The sequence below is a fragment of the Bombina bombina genome, chromosome 5 (genome assembly GCF_027579735.1).
Source record: "Bombina bombina isolate aBomBom1 chromosome 5, aBomBom1.pri, whole genome shotgun sequence".
NCBI classification, from domain to species: Eukaryota; Metazoa; Chordata; class Amphibia; order Anura; family Bombinatoridae; genus Bombina; species Bombina bombina.
The window spans coordinates 1,126,851,908-1,126,868,893 of NC_069503.1; positions in this window are offsets into that span (position 1 = coordinate 1,126,851,908).

The window sequence follows — 16,986 nt, forward strand, 5'->3', positions numbered from 1 at the left end:
ATGCCGACAGCATATGCTACAGCGAATCATGTCCGCCTGCAAGTTAATAAATCGGCCCCAATGCCTCATGCAAAGTGCTAGTAACACTAAACGTATAGCTTATGTTTGCAATTAAGTGCTGCATTGTGGGTGTCAATCAACCCGATCTTATATATACCCAATCGGGTTGATTGCTGTACGCCGCTCAGAGGCAGCGGATACAGTTAAGGAGCAGCGGTCTTAAGACCCCTGCTTCTTAACTGCGGTTTCTGGTGAACCTGAAGGCTCGCCCGGAAGCAGGGCGAGATGGCCCCATTTGGGCCATCATAAATCGGCCCCTAAGTGTTATTTAACTCTTTATCTTATTTATGCATGCTCATGTTTTCTTTGTTTTCCTTACATATTACATAGGCATACAACTGTGTTGTGTTTAACAGATTTCTTATACTCAGCCAATCGCAGTTGTACCATCTCAGTGACCCATTGCATAGTATGTTGCTCTATTTGACAATCACAAATTATAAGATTTAGTTTTCTTTTAAGCTCACATTAACTAAAAAAGAAATGAGCAAAACACATCCAGTGCCCAGCTTATAACTGAAGTGTGTACCAGTAGTTACTTTACTGATCAGGGATAGTCTCTGGAAACCCTCATCCATGTACATTATGTCTGACCTCTAAGTAAGGGACACTTCATTAGTTCCACATGATTAAGGAAACTTTATACTAAGGGGAAGCCACCCCAATTGTAAAAAAAAAAAATATGCTACACATGAAATATAATCCAAACACTCATAATAATATCTCAAAAACTCAACACTCACTCTCATTAACCAGAATCTAAAGTGGTCTAATAGTGCAGAAGGAGGTAGGAACATATTCTACACCTCTGCAATCTCCATTTCATTAAAAGTTAACAGCATCCCCACCAAATGCACCTTGGTCCTCCTTACATTAGAAATTTAAGATGATATTTTCCCTTGTATATGATTTGTTGTAATATTATTTATATCATTTTTTTATCTAAGTTCCTATGTACAGAGGCAGATAACTGATGTCTGTGACTTCTGGTTGGTCAGAATGTTCCATGTAAATCCTTCTGTTACCAACATAATGTTTGATGTCATATACAGAATGTTTCAGACAAAACTTTCTGACATCATCATTAAAGGCATAAAGAGGTCACGTGGAGATGCAGTAAATCTCCCAGAAAAACAACTCATTCAAAGTAGGTGAGGTAAACAACTTTGCACAAGGCACCTGAATGGTAGAACATCATGGAATCCTTCATCCATAAACATGAGGTGGACATTTTGAAAATGGAGAATGATAGATTGATAGCAGAGAATGGAGAGCTACGGAAGATGGTCACCTTGATGAAACAGAATGTGGAATTGCGTTATGCATTGAGGGACAATGAGAACAATATTCGCACAATAACCCCACCACCCTCTGGCAATAAAAAAGACCATCACTCCAAACAAGGAACTGCCTCCTGTCCTAAGAAGGATTTACTAATATCAGATGATACTCATTGCAGGAAGCATGTAGGAGAGAGGCATGAAACATCAAGGCTTTGTGAACAAACATTGTGCGCAGATACTTCTTCAACAACATCAAATGATTCTTGTACAATGCAGCAAATCCCAGGTAAACATTGAACCTATATGCATATTCACATCATTAATGGACAATATACATATTCACATCATTAATGGGCAATATACATATTCACATCATTAATGGGCAATATACATATTCACATCATTAATGGACAATATACATATTCACATCATTAATGGGCAATATACATATTCACATCATTAATGGACAATATACATATTCACATAATTAATGGACAATATACATATTCACATCATTAATGGACAATATACATATTCACATCATTAATGGACAATATACATATTCACATAATTAATGGACAATATACATATTCACATCATTAATGGACATTATTCATATTTATGTCATTAATGGACATTATACATATTCACGTCATTAATGGACATTATACATATTCACGTCATTAATGGACAATATACATATTCACATCATTAATGGGCAATATACATATTCACATCATTAATGGGCAATATACATATTCACATCATTAATGGACAATATACATATTCACATCATTAATGGACAATATACATATTCACATCATTAATGGGCAATATACATATTCACATCATTAATGGACAATATACATAATCACATCATTAATGGACAATATACATATTCACATCATTAATGGGCAATATACATATTCACATCATTAATGGACAATATACATATTCACATCATTAATGGACAATATACATAATCACATCATTAATGGACAATATACATATTCACAAAATTAATGGACAATATACATATTCACATCATTAATGGACAATATACATATTAACATCATTAATGGACATTATACATATTCACGTCATTAATGGGCAATATACATATTCACGTCATTAATGGACAATATACATATTCACATCATTAATGGGCAATATACCTATTCACGTCATTAATGGACATTATACATATTCACGTCATTAATGGACAATATACATATTCACAAAATTAATGGACAATATACATATTCACATCATTAATGGACAATATACATATTAACATCATTAATGGACATTATACATATTCACGTCATTAATGGGCAATATACATATTCACGTCATTAATGGACAATATACATATTCACATCATTAATGGGCAATATACATATTCACGTCATTAATGGACAATATACATATTCACATCATTAATGGACAATATACATATTAACATCATTAATGGACATTATACATATTCACATCATTAATGGGCAATATACATATTCACGTCATTAATGGACAATATACATATTCACATCATTAATGGGCAATATACATATTCACGTCATTAATGGACAATATACATATTCACATCATTAATGGACAATATACATATTAACATCATTAATGGACATTATACATATTCACATCATTAATGGGCAATATACATATTCACGTCATTAATGGACAATATACATATTCACATCATTAATGGACAATATACATATTAACATCATTAATGGACATTATACATATTCACGTCATTAATGGGCAATATACATATTCACGTCATTAATGGACAATATACATATTCACATCATTAATGGGCAATATACATATTCACATCATTAATGGGCAATATACATATTCACATCATTAATGGACATTATACATATTCACGTCATTAATGGACAATATACATATTCACATCATTAATGGACATTATACATATTCACATCATTAATGGACAAAATACATATTCACATCATTAATGGACAATATACATATTCACGTCATTAATGGGCAATATACATATTCACATCATTAATGGGCAATATACATATTCACATCATTAATGGACAATATACATATTCACGTCATTAATGGACATTATACATATTCACATCATTAATGGGAAATATCATTAATGGAGAAACATTAACATGAAACACAAAATAAAAAATAACACAAAAACACAGGACTACAGTATACAAATGGGAAAATATGACAACTTTCATACATCACAGACTGAATGTATAATATAATTATAATAACACAAACAAGAAGAAGCTAAAACATATGATCCAAAAGGGACAGTGAGTCTGGTCATATTTCATACTAACATGTAAGCTTAAAGGGACATTGAGTCTGGTCACATTTCATACTAACATGTAAGCTTAAAGGGACAGTGAGTCTGGTCATATTTCATACTAACATGTAAGCTTAAAGGGACAGTGAGTCTGGTCATATTTCATACTAACATGTAAGCTTAAAGGGACATTGAGTCTGGTCACATTTCATACTAACATGTAAGCTTAAAGGGACAGTGAGTCTGGTCATATTTCATACTAACATGTAAGCTTAAAGGGACAGTGAGTCTGGTCATATTTCATACTAACATGTAAGCTTAAAGGGACATTGAGTCTGGTCATATTTCATACTAACATGTAAGCTTAAAGGGACATTGAGTCTGGTCATATTTCATACTAACATGTAAGCTTAAAGGGACAGTGAGTCTGGTCATATTTCATACTAACATGTAAGCTTAAAGGGACAGTGAGTCTGGTCATATTTCATACTAACATGTAATCTTAAAGGGACAGTGAGTCTGGTCATATTTCATACTAACATGTAAGCTTAAAGGGACATTGAGTCTGGTCATATTTCATACTAACATGTAAGCTTAAAGGGACAGTGAGTCTGGTCATATTTCATACTAACATGTAAGCTTAAAAGGACATTGAGTCTGGTCATATTTCATACTAACATGTAAGCTTAAAGGGACATTGAGTCTGGTCATATTTCATACTAACATGTAAGCTTAAAGGGACAGTGAGTCTGGTCATATTTCATACTAACATGTAAGCTTAAAGGGACAGTGAGTCTGGTCATATTTCATACTAATTTGTAAGCTTAAAGGGACATTGAGTCTGGTCATATTTCATACTAACATGTAAGCTTAAAGGGACAGTGAGTCTGGTCATATTTCATACTAACATGTAAGCTTAAAGGGACAGTGAGTCTGGTCATATTTCATACTAACATGTAAGCTTAAAGGGACAGTGAGTCTGGTCATATTTCATACTAACATGTAAGCTTAAAGGGACATTGAGTCTGGTCATATTTCATACTAACATGTAAGCTTAAAGGGACAGTGAGTCTGGTCATATTTCATACTAACATGTAAGCTTAAAGGGACAGTGAGTCTGGTCATATTTCATACTAACATGTAAGCTTAAAGGGACATTGAGTCTGGTCATATTTCATACTAACATGTAAGCTTAAAGGGACATTGAGTCTGGTCATATTTCATACTAACATGTAAGCTTAAAGGGACAGTGAGTCTGGTCATATTTCATACTAACATGTAAGCTTAAAGGGACAGTGAGTCTGGTCATATTTCATACTAACATGTAAGCTTAAAGGGACATTGAGTCTGGTCATATTTCATACTAACATGTAAGCTTAAAGGGACAGTGAGTCTGGTCATATTTCATACTAACATGTAAGCTTAAAGGGACAGTGAGTCTGGTCATATTTCATACTAATTTGTAAGCTTAAAGGGACATTGAGTCTGGTCATATTTCATACTAACATGTAAGCTTAAAGGGACATTGAGTCTGGTCATATTTCATACTAATTTGTAAGCTTAAAGGGACATTGAGTCTGGTCATATTTCATACTAACATGTAAGCTTAAAGGGACAGTGAGTCTGGTCATATTTCATACTAACATGTAAGCTTAAAGGGACATTGAGTCTGGTCATATTTCATACTAACATGTAAGCTTAAAAGGACATTGAGTCTGGTCATATTTCATACTAACATGTAAGCTTAAAGGGACAGTGAGTCTGGTCATATTTCATACTAACATGTAAGCTTAAAGGGACAGTGAGTCTGGTCATATTTCATACTAACATGTAAGCTTAAAGGGACAGTGAGTCTGGTCATATTTCATACTAACATGTAAGCTTAAAGGGACATTGAGTCTGGTCATATTTCATACTAACATGTAAGCTTAAAGGGACAGTGAGTCTGGTCATATTTCATACTAACTTGTAAGCTTAAAGGGACATTGAGTCTGGTCATATTTCATACTAACATGTAAGCTTAAAGGGACAGTGAGTCTGGTCATATTTCATACTAACATGTAAGCTTAAAGGGACAGTGAGTCTGGTCATATTTCATACTAACATGTAAGCTTAAAGGGACAGTGAGTCTGGTTATATTTCATACTAACATGTAAGCTTAAAGGGACATTGAGTCTGGTCATATTTCATACTAACATGTAAGCTTAAAGGGACATTGAGTCTGGTCATATTTCATACTAACATGTAAGCTTAAAGGGACATTGAGTCTGGTCATATTTCATACTAACATGTAAGCTTAAAGGGACAGTGAGTCTGGTCATATTTCATACTAACATGTAAGCTTAAAGGGACAGTGAGTCTGGTCATATTTCATACTAACATGAAAGCTTAAAGGGACATTGAGTCTGGTCATATTTCATACTAACATGTAAGCTTAAAGGGACATTGAGTCTGGTCATATTTCATACTAACATGTAAGCTTAAAGGGACATGAAACAAAAAAATTTTCTTTCATGGTTCAGATAAAGTTTACAATTTAAATCAACTTTCTAATTTACTCCTATTATATAATTTGCTTAGTTCTCTTTATACCCTTTGCCAAAAAGATGCCTATTTATGCTCAGGAGCTGGGAACTAGCTGTTGATTGGTTGCTGATCATATATGTCTATTGTCATTGGCTTACTGATGAGTTTAGCTAGCTCCCAGTAGTGTATTGTTGCTCCTTCAATAAAGGATACCAATAGAATGAAGCAAAATTGTTAATAGAACTCCATTAAAAAGTTGTTTAACAATGTATGGTCTATCTGAATAATAAAAGAAAAAAAACTGGGTTTCATTACCCTTTAATTAATGCCCCTAGAAAGTAATTAATTTGTTAAAATAGGATTATTTCTCTGGGCAGAGAGAAATTAGCACATTAATAATGAAATACTAATAGGATAGCTTTATATATCCCAGGCATGTATGTATTCACTTACAGTCATTGTAATTTCAAACTTTGAGCTAGATTTCAAGTGAAACGCTATTTATCGCCCCTGCTCGCATGTTAACTCCGCTAGAATTAAGCTTTTTACGCCCGTCAGGTAGCGCACTTATTACAAGTTGAAAGTAAAAAAGCTGAACGTTGAATATTGTGACCTCATTAACATATTTCTCATAGGGGCCGAATTATCAATGTGCGGACGGACAGGATCCGATGTAGCAGATCATGTCCGCCGCACATTAATAAAGGCTGACAGCGTACGCTGTCAGCATTTATCATTGCACAATCATTTCTAGTGAAAAGCCGCCCCTTGCACATGCGCGGCCGCTTGCAGGGGATATCAATCAACCCGATTGTATATCTTTGAGCCACTTTTTTAATGCAATTTTTTAAAATAATTTTTATTAGTGTTATGAGTGTAACTGTACTTTTCAATGTATTTTTGATGTGTTTTGTGCAACTTTTTAGTTGAGGGTAACAGTTAAAGGGACACTGAACCCACATTTTTATTGCATGATTCAGATAGAGCATGCAATTTTAAGCAACTTTCTAATTTACTCCTATTATCAATTTTTCTTTGTTCTCTTGCTATCTTTATTTGAAAAAGAAGGCATCTAAACTTTTTTTCAGAACTCTGGACAGCACTTTTTATTAGTGGATGAATTTATCCACCAATCAGCAAGTGTTTCTGTAAATTACCCCTTTGTTGTGATGTTGGTCATTTTTTGGGGGAGGGATGCTTTTATCCTTATTTTGCTTAAAGATCCAAAATTAGCTGTGCAATTTTTGTCCAAGTAACTAAAATGTGTGCTCTTTTTATTTATGAGTGTAGTAAAACTTGAAAATATTGTAAAGGTGCAAAAACTCGCACATAGACACTCACACCTACACTCACCTTCATTGCTGTCTATGCTTGCATTTAATTTCTGTTACTGAACATACATAATGTTGATTACAGTATGTTATTAATGAGCTTTTCTGTAGAACGCTGAGACCAGTATCTTAGAAATATGTTTCTTTTTTAGTTATACTATGAAATGTGCTATTGCTGAGAACACATCTGACGTAGTATTCTGGCACATTATTCTTGTTTATGTATCTTCAGTAGACTTTCCCTTATACTACCACTAAGGGGTCAAGTCCTACAAAAAGTGTGGGAACTCACCAAGACTTCCACCCCATCACAATTAATATTGTTTTATACACACACACCTACATACATACACACACACTGTATTTAATTGTATATAGCCTATACACTCTGGTTAATGAAAGCAAATTAAAACCAATGAAGGGTTAAATGGTTGCCTTTTGTCCTGAGACTCCTCCTCTGTCACAGAGTTTCACCCATGTAAGGTGCAATAGTCCTATTTCGGCTAAATAACACCAGCGCAAGCCACACAGAAAGAGCACCATGAGTTCCACACAGTGTGGGGTAATCACACAGCAGGACCGCCGACAGGCTTGCATTTAGTGTAACCATAAACATCAGACTTCGGTTTAATGGATGTTGTTTCCTAACACTACCTAATATACAAATTGTATGTGCCTGATACAGTTTAATATCATTTTCTTTTATATTTTTTAGAGTACCGGATACTCCTTGAAAATTTTAACAAGTTTCACCTTGAAGAAACCGGATCGAAACCTCAAACAAAAGGTACTGATGTGTGGCAAATTGGGGATGTTTTTTTCACACAGAGAATAACTCCTCCCTAAACAATGGGTTATTTATTTTTGTTAAGTTAACATTTTACAGTTGAACAATAAAATATATATTTTCCCATTACATACTCTTGCTAAATGTAAAAAAACAAATTCCTTGGCCGGTGTTCTAAAATTTTCCTTAACCCAATGAGAATGCTGGACCGCGTCACTTCTGGTGATGTGGAATCAGCTTTTTGAGTGCAAATTCCTTCATTACGCATGCACTCCACTGCGTCACCGCATTAACCAGCACATCAACACATTCCAATCTCCGCGGTCCAGCATTTTTATGGGTTCTAGAACAAGTCTGAGTAAAAATTTAATCACTGCGCATCCACTCCACCACAGAAGCTAATCTCTACACATAAGCTGCTTGCTAACCACACATTTATACGATAGGCACTGTAATTCCCCCATCTACACTATTTTTTTTGCCTCCGCCTGGGGAGTTCAAAGGGGGCGCTCCACCGATTCTCTGGCATCCACCCCAAGTGAACCTTGGGGAATGAAACCTCAGACGGAGTCAAAAAAGATAGTGAAGATCAGGGAATTACAGTGCCCATTGTATGTATGTTTGATGCAGTGACTCAATCAAGCGCATGCGCACTTAGGGGATTTGCAGTCAGACAGCTGAGCAGTGAGTGTAACACACGGGTCAAGGAAAATTATAGATCACCGGTGTTCTATCAGATTTTGCTCCCTTGTCAGGATTTGTTGCAGGCAGGACATGGGCGCATGTGCGGGTGATGAGATCTCAGCTTATTACATTAAAAGTGTAAAAGTGACATTAATAATTGACATGGTAACTGTAAAAGTGACATTTATAATTGGCAACCATGAAAGCGTGCTTATTTTGCCAGGCCATGTATTATAAATGTCACTTTTACAGATGAGATCTCCGCTTATTACATGGAAAGTATAAAAGTGACATTTATAATACACAAGCCTGCAAAATAAACACACTTTCAATGTCGCCAATTATAAATGTCACTTTTACACTTTCCATGCCAATTATAAATGTCACTTTTACACTTTCCGTGCCAATTATAAATGTCACTTTTAAACTTAACATGAGAATTATAAATATCACTTTAACACTTTGAATGTAACAGGGTGAGATCTCATCCCCCGCACATGTCCTGCGTGTATCCACCAGAACAATCTCTTTGTCAGAATTTGCTACCACCTTTGTGTGCATGCAGCTGATTACATAATCACATTCCACAGATTCCTTTTTAACATATGTGGAATGTGATTACGTAATACTGAGCAAATTCTGACAAGGAAGCACAATCTGATAGAACACCGGTGCTGCCATAGAGACTGTCTAGGCAACTGCCTAAGGGCGTCCCTGGAGGAGGCGCAAATTTAGTGTTTGCCAATTTTTTTTTTTAAATATGTGTATCTAATTTTTTTATCCTTAATTTGGGCCAGGCCTGAGCTAACACTGCGCTGCAGCAGGCATAGCAATAGCGTACAATATTTATGTTTTATTTTACATTTTTAATGCTGCTATTTCTCCTTGCACATCCGCCCTATCCATTCTCTAAAAGCCCACATACAGCATAGTGAGTGCTACAGTGCGCAGACTTTTACAGAGAGTTGTGTAAGGAGCAGCGTTGCGAAGCTGCTGATTTAAAGTGGAGACATGAGGAGAGGACTCAGTGCAGGTGTGCTGTCAGGACTCATCCCTGGTACCACGGTAGGCTGCTTTTCCCCTATGCAGTATAGCTTTATGGCGTGGGGAAATGTTCTGCACATGGCTTGGACAGGTGTGAAAGTTATTGCAGTACTTTCTCCAGTTTAGCCCTGCACTTATAGGGCGCGATCCGATATAGATCGCAGTTTGCGGCGCAAGCGAGGGAACCGGCGTCGCCCGCAGTTTCAGCTCGCAACTCGAGCTATCCTATATAAGTCGCCGTCAGATGCTAACGTGCCGTAAGTCTGACAAACCAGCGATGTCCAGAAATCTGCGCAAGTACAAATTTCTGGCGTCGCCAGTGACTTGCGGCACGTTAGAAACTGCCGGCGCCTATAAAACCTGACTAAAGTCTAAAACACCCGCACTGTCTAACACGCCTCCCTAACATAGCCCGACAAGTCTAACACGCCTCCCTAACAAAGCCCGACACGTCTAACCCTCTATCCGCTATCCCCCCTCACTATCCTAACAATAAAAAAGCTATTAACCCCTAAACCGCCGCTCCCGTACCCCGCCGCCAGCTATATTATATCTATAACCCCCTAAAGTGAGCCCCTAACACCGCCGCCATCTATATTAAAATTATTAACCCCTAATGTAAGCCCCTTACACCGCCGCCATCTCTATTAAAATGATTAACCCCTAATTTAATCTACCTACCCCGCCGCCAGCTATATTATCTATATTAACCCTAAGTATATTATAGTTAATATAGGTATTACATTATATATATTAACTATATTAACCCTAATTATATTAAGGTTAATATAGTTACTATAGTATTTATATTAACTATATTAACTCTATCTAACGCTAACACCCCTAACTAAATTTATATTAAATTAATCTAATTCATTTATAAACTAAAATGTTCCTATTTAAATCTAAATACTTACCTATAAAATAAACCCTAAGATAGCTACAATATAATTAATAATTACATTGTAGCTATGTTAGGGTTAATATTTATTTTACAGGTAAATTGTTAATTATTTTAACTAGGTATAATAGCTATTAAATAGTTATTAACTATTTAATATCTACCTAGTTAAAATAATTACCCAATTACCTGTAAAATAAATCCTAACCTAAGTTACAAATACACCTACACTATTAATAAATTAAATAAACATCTATCTAAAAATACAATTAAATTAACTAAACTAAATTACAAAAAAAAAACAAACCCCCAAAATAAAAAAATATCCCTGCCCTATTCTAAATTAAACAAATTTCAAAGCTCTTTACCTTACCAGCCCTTAAAAGGGCCTTTTGTGGGGCATGCCCCAAGGAATTCAGCTCTTTTGCATACAAATACAATACCCCCCCCATTACAACCCACCACCCACATACCCCTATTCTAAAGCGGCAGCAAAGTCTTCATTCTTCCGGCGGCATCTTCAATCTTCTTTCTTCGCTCCGCCGCCGCGGAGCATCCATCCCGGCCGACTACTGAACTACGAATGAGGTACCTTTAAATGACGTCATCCAAGATGGCGTCCGCCGAATTCCGATTGGCTGATAGGATTCTATCAGCCAATCGGAATTAAGTTAAAAAAATCTGATTGGCTGATTGAATCAGCCAATCAGATTCAAGTTCAATCCGATTGGCTGATCCAATCAGCCAATCAGATTGAGCTCGCATTCTATTGGCTGTTCCGATCAGCCAATAGAATGCAAGCTCAATCTGATTGGCTGATAGAATCCTATCAGCCAATCGGAATTCGGCGGACGCCATCTTGGATGACGTCATTTAAAGGTACCTCATTCGTAGTTCAGTAGTCGGCCGGGATGGATGCTCCGCGGCGGCGGAGCGAAGAAAGAAGATTGAAGATGCCGCCGGAAGACTTTGCTGCCGCTTGGAGGAAGACGTCGCCGGAGGAAGAATTCTTCTTTGCCGCTTGGAGGAAGACATCGCCGGAGGAAGAATTCTTCTTTGCCGCTTGGAGGAAGACATCGCCCGGATCGGATCAGGAGTTCGGCCCGGTGTGGTGAAGACAAGGTAGGGAGATCTTCAGGGGGGTAGTGTTAAGCTTTTTTAAGGGGGGTTTGGGTGGTTTTAGAATAGGGGTATGTGGGTGGTGGGTTGTAATGGGGGGGTATTGTATTTGTATGCAAAAGAGCTGAATTCTTTGGGGCATGCCCCACAAAAGGCCCTTTTAAGGGCTGGTAAGGTAAAGAGCTTTGAAATTTGTTTAATTTAGAATAGGGCAGGGATATTTTTTTATTTTGGGGGTTTATTATTTTATTAGGGGGCTTAGAATAGGTGTAATTAGCTTAAAAATCTTGTAATCTTTTTTTATTTTTTGTAATTTAGTGTTTGTTTTTTTTTGTAATTTAGTTTAGTTAATTTAATTGTATTTTTAGATAGATGTTTGTAGTTTATTTAATTTATTGCTAGTGTAGGTGTATTTGTAACTTAGGTTAGGATTTATTTTACAGGTAATTGGGTAATTATTTTAACTAGGTAGCTATTAAATAGTTAATAACTATTTAATAGCTATTATACCTAGTTAAAATAATTAACAATTTACCTGTAAAATAAATATTAACCCTAACATAGCTACAATGTAATTATCAATTATATTGTAGCTATCTTAGGGTTTATTTTATAGGTAAGTATTTAGATTTAAATAGGAATATTTTAGTTTATAAATGAATTAGATTAATTTAATATAAATTTAGTTAGGGGTGTTAGGGTTAGATAGAGTTAATATAGTTAATATAAATACTATAGTAACTATATTAACTATATTAACCCTAATATAATTAGGGTTAATATAGTTAAAAAATATAATGTAATACCTATATTAACTATAATATACTTAGGGTTAATATAGATAATATAGCTGGCGGCGGGGTAGGTAGATTAAATTAGGGGTTAATCATTTTAATAGAGATGGCGGCGGTGTAAGGGGCTTACATTAGGGGTTAATAATATTAATATAGCTGGCGGCGGTATAGGGGGATTAGATTAGGGGTTAATAATTTTTATATAGGTGGCGGCGGTGTAAGGGGTCAGATTAGGGGATAGATAAGGTAGATGACAGCGGTGTAAGGGGTTCTAATTAGGGGATAGATAAGGTAGATGGCGGCGGTTTTAGGGGCTCACAGTAGGGGGTTAGTTTATGTAGATGGCGGCGGGGTCCGGGAGCGGCGGTTTAGGGGTTAATAACTTTATTAGGGATTTCAGGGGGGGGGGATCGCGGTTGACAGGTAGATAGACATTGCGCATGCGTTAGGTGTTAGGTTTATTTTAGCAGCCAGTTTAGGGAGTTACGGGGCTCCAATAGTCAGCGTAAGGCTTCTTACGGCTGCTTTTTGTGGCGAGGTGAAAATGGAGTAAGTTTTCTCCATTTTCGCCACGTAAGTCCTTACGCTGCATATTGGATACCAAACTGCGCTGGTTTGGTATACCTGCCTATAGCCCAAAAAACTACGGGCGACGGCAGAAATATACGCGCGTAACTTCTAGGTTACGCCGTATATGTGATACCAAACCCGCGCAAATATTGGCGTCGCCGGCTTTTGCGGGCGACGATTTTTATCGGATCGACCCCATAGAGCTCAAAGTTGCCTCTCCCCTGTGTGTTACTTCTGCTGTGTACGTAAATTAAAATCTCTGCAGGCTGTCAGTGAAGGGTAGCAAGCTAGCAGAGCTTCCAGGGGGGCGATTTATCAAACCCCGTATGCATTTAAATGCATAATTTTCTGTGCTCTGGAAACAGGAATTAGGAAGCAGCGGTCTTAAGACCACTGCTCCTTAAAGGGACACTGAACCCAAATTTTTTTCTTTTGTGATTCATATAGAGCAAGCAATTTTAAGCAACTTTCTAATTTACTCCTATTATCAATTTTTCTTGCTTTCTTTATTTGAAAAAGAAGACATCTAAGCTAAGGAGCCAGCCAATTTGTGGTTCAGAACCACGGACAGCACTTGTTTATTGGTGCTGTTAAATCAGCAAGGACAACCCAGGTTGTTCACCAAAAATGGGCGGGCATCTAAACTTAAATTCTTGCTTTTCAAATAAAGATACCAAGAGAATAAAAAAAATTGACAATAGGAGTAAATTAGAAAGATGCTTAAAATTGCATGCTCTATCTGAATCATGAAAGAAAAAATTTGGGTACAGTGTCCCTTTAACTCGTCTGCCACCTCTGAGGTGACGGACAGCAATCAGCCCGATTGGATACAATCAGGTTGATTGACACCCCCTCCTAGTGGCCGATTGGCCGTGAATCTGCAGGGGGCAGCATTGCACAAGCGTTTCACAAAGATCATGTCTGTCCACACGATGGTAAATCGGCCCCCAAGGCAAAATTCAGCTACACTGTGAGAGGTCTGCTATGCTTTAGACTGCCAGGTTATGCCTCTTGATGCTCTAGCTTCTCTTGATGCTCTAGCTACAACAAAAGTGCCATATGGGGAGAGTGCTGATTGGAGAACATTTCAAACCATTAGCTCACAGAAAAATTTACTTTTTAATTTCATATCTATATTAAAAAGTAAGTTATAGCGCAGCTTCATTACATCTGATGAATTAAACTCAATCTAAAATATAACTAACAGTCCAGATCTGTTTTTAGAAAGGGGAGAGTTTGCCATCACTTTAATTTGCTACTGCAAAGGAGATAAGACAAACATACTTATGAGACTTTACAAGAGGTGTATCCATGGATTGCAAAGCAATGCAGTGCTTAATTTATTTGGCATCTTTAAAAAAAAATGATGATTCATAATGCTATATATTTCTTGAAAATTGGAGACTATGTAGGTATTCTAATAACAATAGAAAATAAATCTTGTTATGTTTATGTCTGAAATCCATTTTAAATGTCTTCATTATTATCATCTTTTTATTCTTCTCAGTTTTACATTCTAACTTGATTTTTTTAGGACACCGGAAAAAGTCTTTTCAAGCGTCACATGTGAGACTCAACATCAGGCAACCAAGCTCCGACATTTGACTGTGGCAGGTTATAATATGTGAAGGGAAAAGGCTGATTGTATTTAAGCGAATCTAAAAACATCAACAAGGCTTCATAATAAATATTTTATAACTAAACAATATAGCAATGTAGCATTTTATTTATCATATTGTGTCTAATGGTTTATTATATTTAAATACATACATACCCTTCAATCAATTAAAAAGTAAACATATATATATAAAACACAGACACAGGAATGTACCGCACTCTCAGACCCAAGTCACTGTAAACTCCACAGCCCTGAATACTGACAGACAGCTGTACAGTTCCCAGCAACCCAGGCAGTTAACCTCTGAGTTGCCTGGGTGACAGGCCCATAGGGAAACCTACAACCTATCAAGACATCACACAGAAAACCTGGCACTCATCAGCAGGCACACAGCAATGTTTAAAAGCAAAAATGAGTCAGTTGCATTTGACGCCAAACAGTTTAAGACCAGGACCACATCAAGGTCTCTCCCTTCCTGGGACTCTTACCTTGTGAGTGCTAGGTTTTCTATGTGTTGTGTGTGTATGTATATATGTATGTATATATATATATATATATATATATATATATATATATATATATATATATATATATATATATATATATATATATATAAATATATATATATATATAGATATAGATATATATATATATATATATATATATATATATAAAAATATATATACACAGTATCTCACAAAAGTGAGGACACCCCTCACATTTTTGTAAATATTTTATTATATCTTTTCATGTGACAACACTGAAGAAATTACACTTTGCTACAATGTAAAATAGTGAGTGTACAACCTGTATAACAGTGTAAATTTGCTGTCCCCTAAAAATAACTCAGCGCACAGCCAATAATGTCTAAACCATTGGCAACAAAAGTGAGTACACCCCTAAGTGGAAGTGTCAAAATTGGGCCCAATTAGCCATTTTCCCTCCCCGGTGTCATGTGACTCGTTAGTGTTACAAGGTCTCAGGTGTGAATGGGGAGCAGGTGTGTTAAATTTGGTGATATCGCTCTTACACTCTCTCATACTGGTCACTGGAAGTTCAACATGGCACCACATGGCAAAGAACTCTCTGAGGATCTGAAAAAAATAATTGTTGCTCTACATAAAGATGGCCTAGCATATAAGAAGATTGCCAAGACCCTGAAACTGAGCTGCAGCACGGTGAGCAAGACAAAACAGCAGTTTCACGGGACAGGTTCCACTCAGAACAGGCCTCGCCATGGTCGACCAAAGAAGTTGAGTGCACGTGCTCAGCGTCACATCCAGAGGTTGTCTTTGTGAAATAGACGCATGAGTACTGCCAGCATTGCTGCAGAGGTTGAAGGGGTGGGGGTCAGCCTGTCAGTGCTCAGACACTGCATCAAATTGGTCTGCATGGCTGTCATCCCAAAAGGAAGCCTCTTCTAAAGTTGATGCCCAAGAAAGCCCGCACACAGTTTGCTGAAGACAAGCAGACTAAGGACATGGATTACTGGAACCATGTCCTGTGGTCCAATGAGACCAATATAAACTTATTTGGTTCAGATGGTGTCAAGCGTGTGTGGCGGCAACCAGGTGAGGAGTACAAAGATAAGTGTGTCTTGCCTACAGTCAAGCATGGTGGTGGGAGTGTCATGGTCTGGGCTTGCATGAGTGCTGCCGGCACTGGAGTGCTACATTTCATTGAGGGAACCGTGAATGCAACATATACTGTGACATACTGAAGTGGAGACGGGGCCACAGGGCTGTATTCCAACATGATAACGACCCCAAATACACCTCCAAGATGACCACTGCCTTGCTAAAGAAGCTGAGGGTAAAGGTGATGGACTGGCCAAGCATGTCTCCAGACCTAAACCCTATTGAGCATCTGTGGGGCATCCTCAAATTGACGTTGGGGGAGCGCAAGGTCTCTAACATCCCCCAGCTCTGTGATGTCGCATGGAGGAGTGG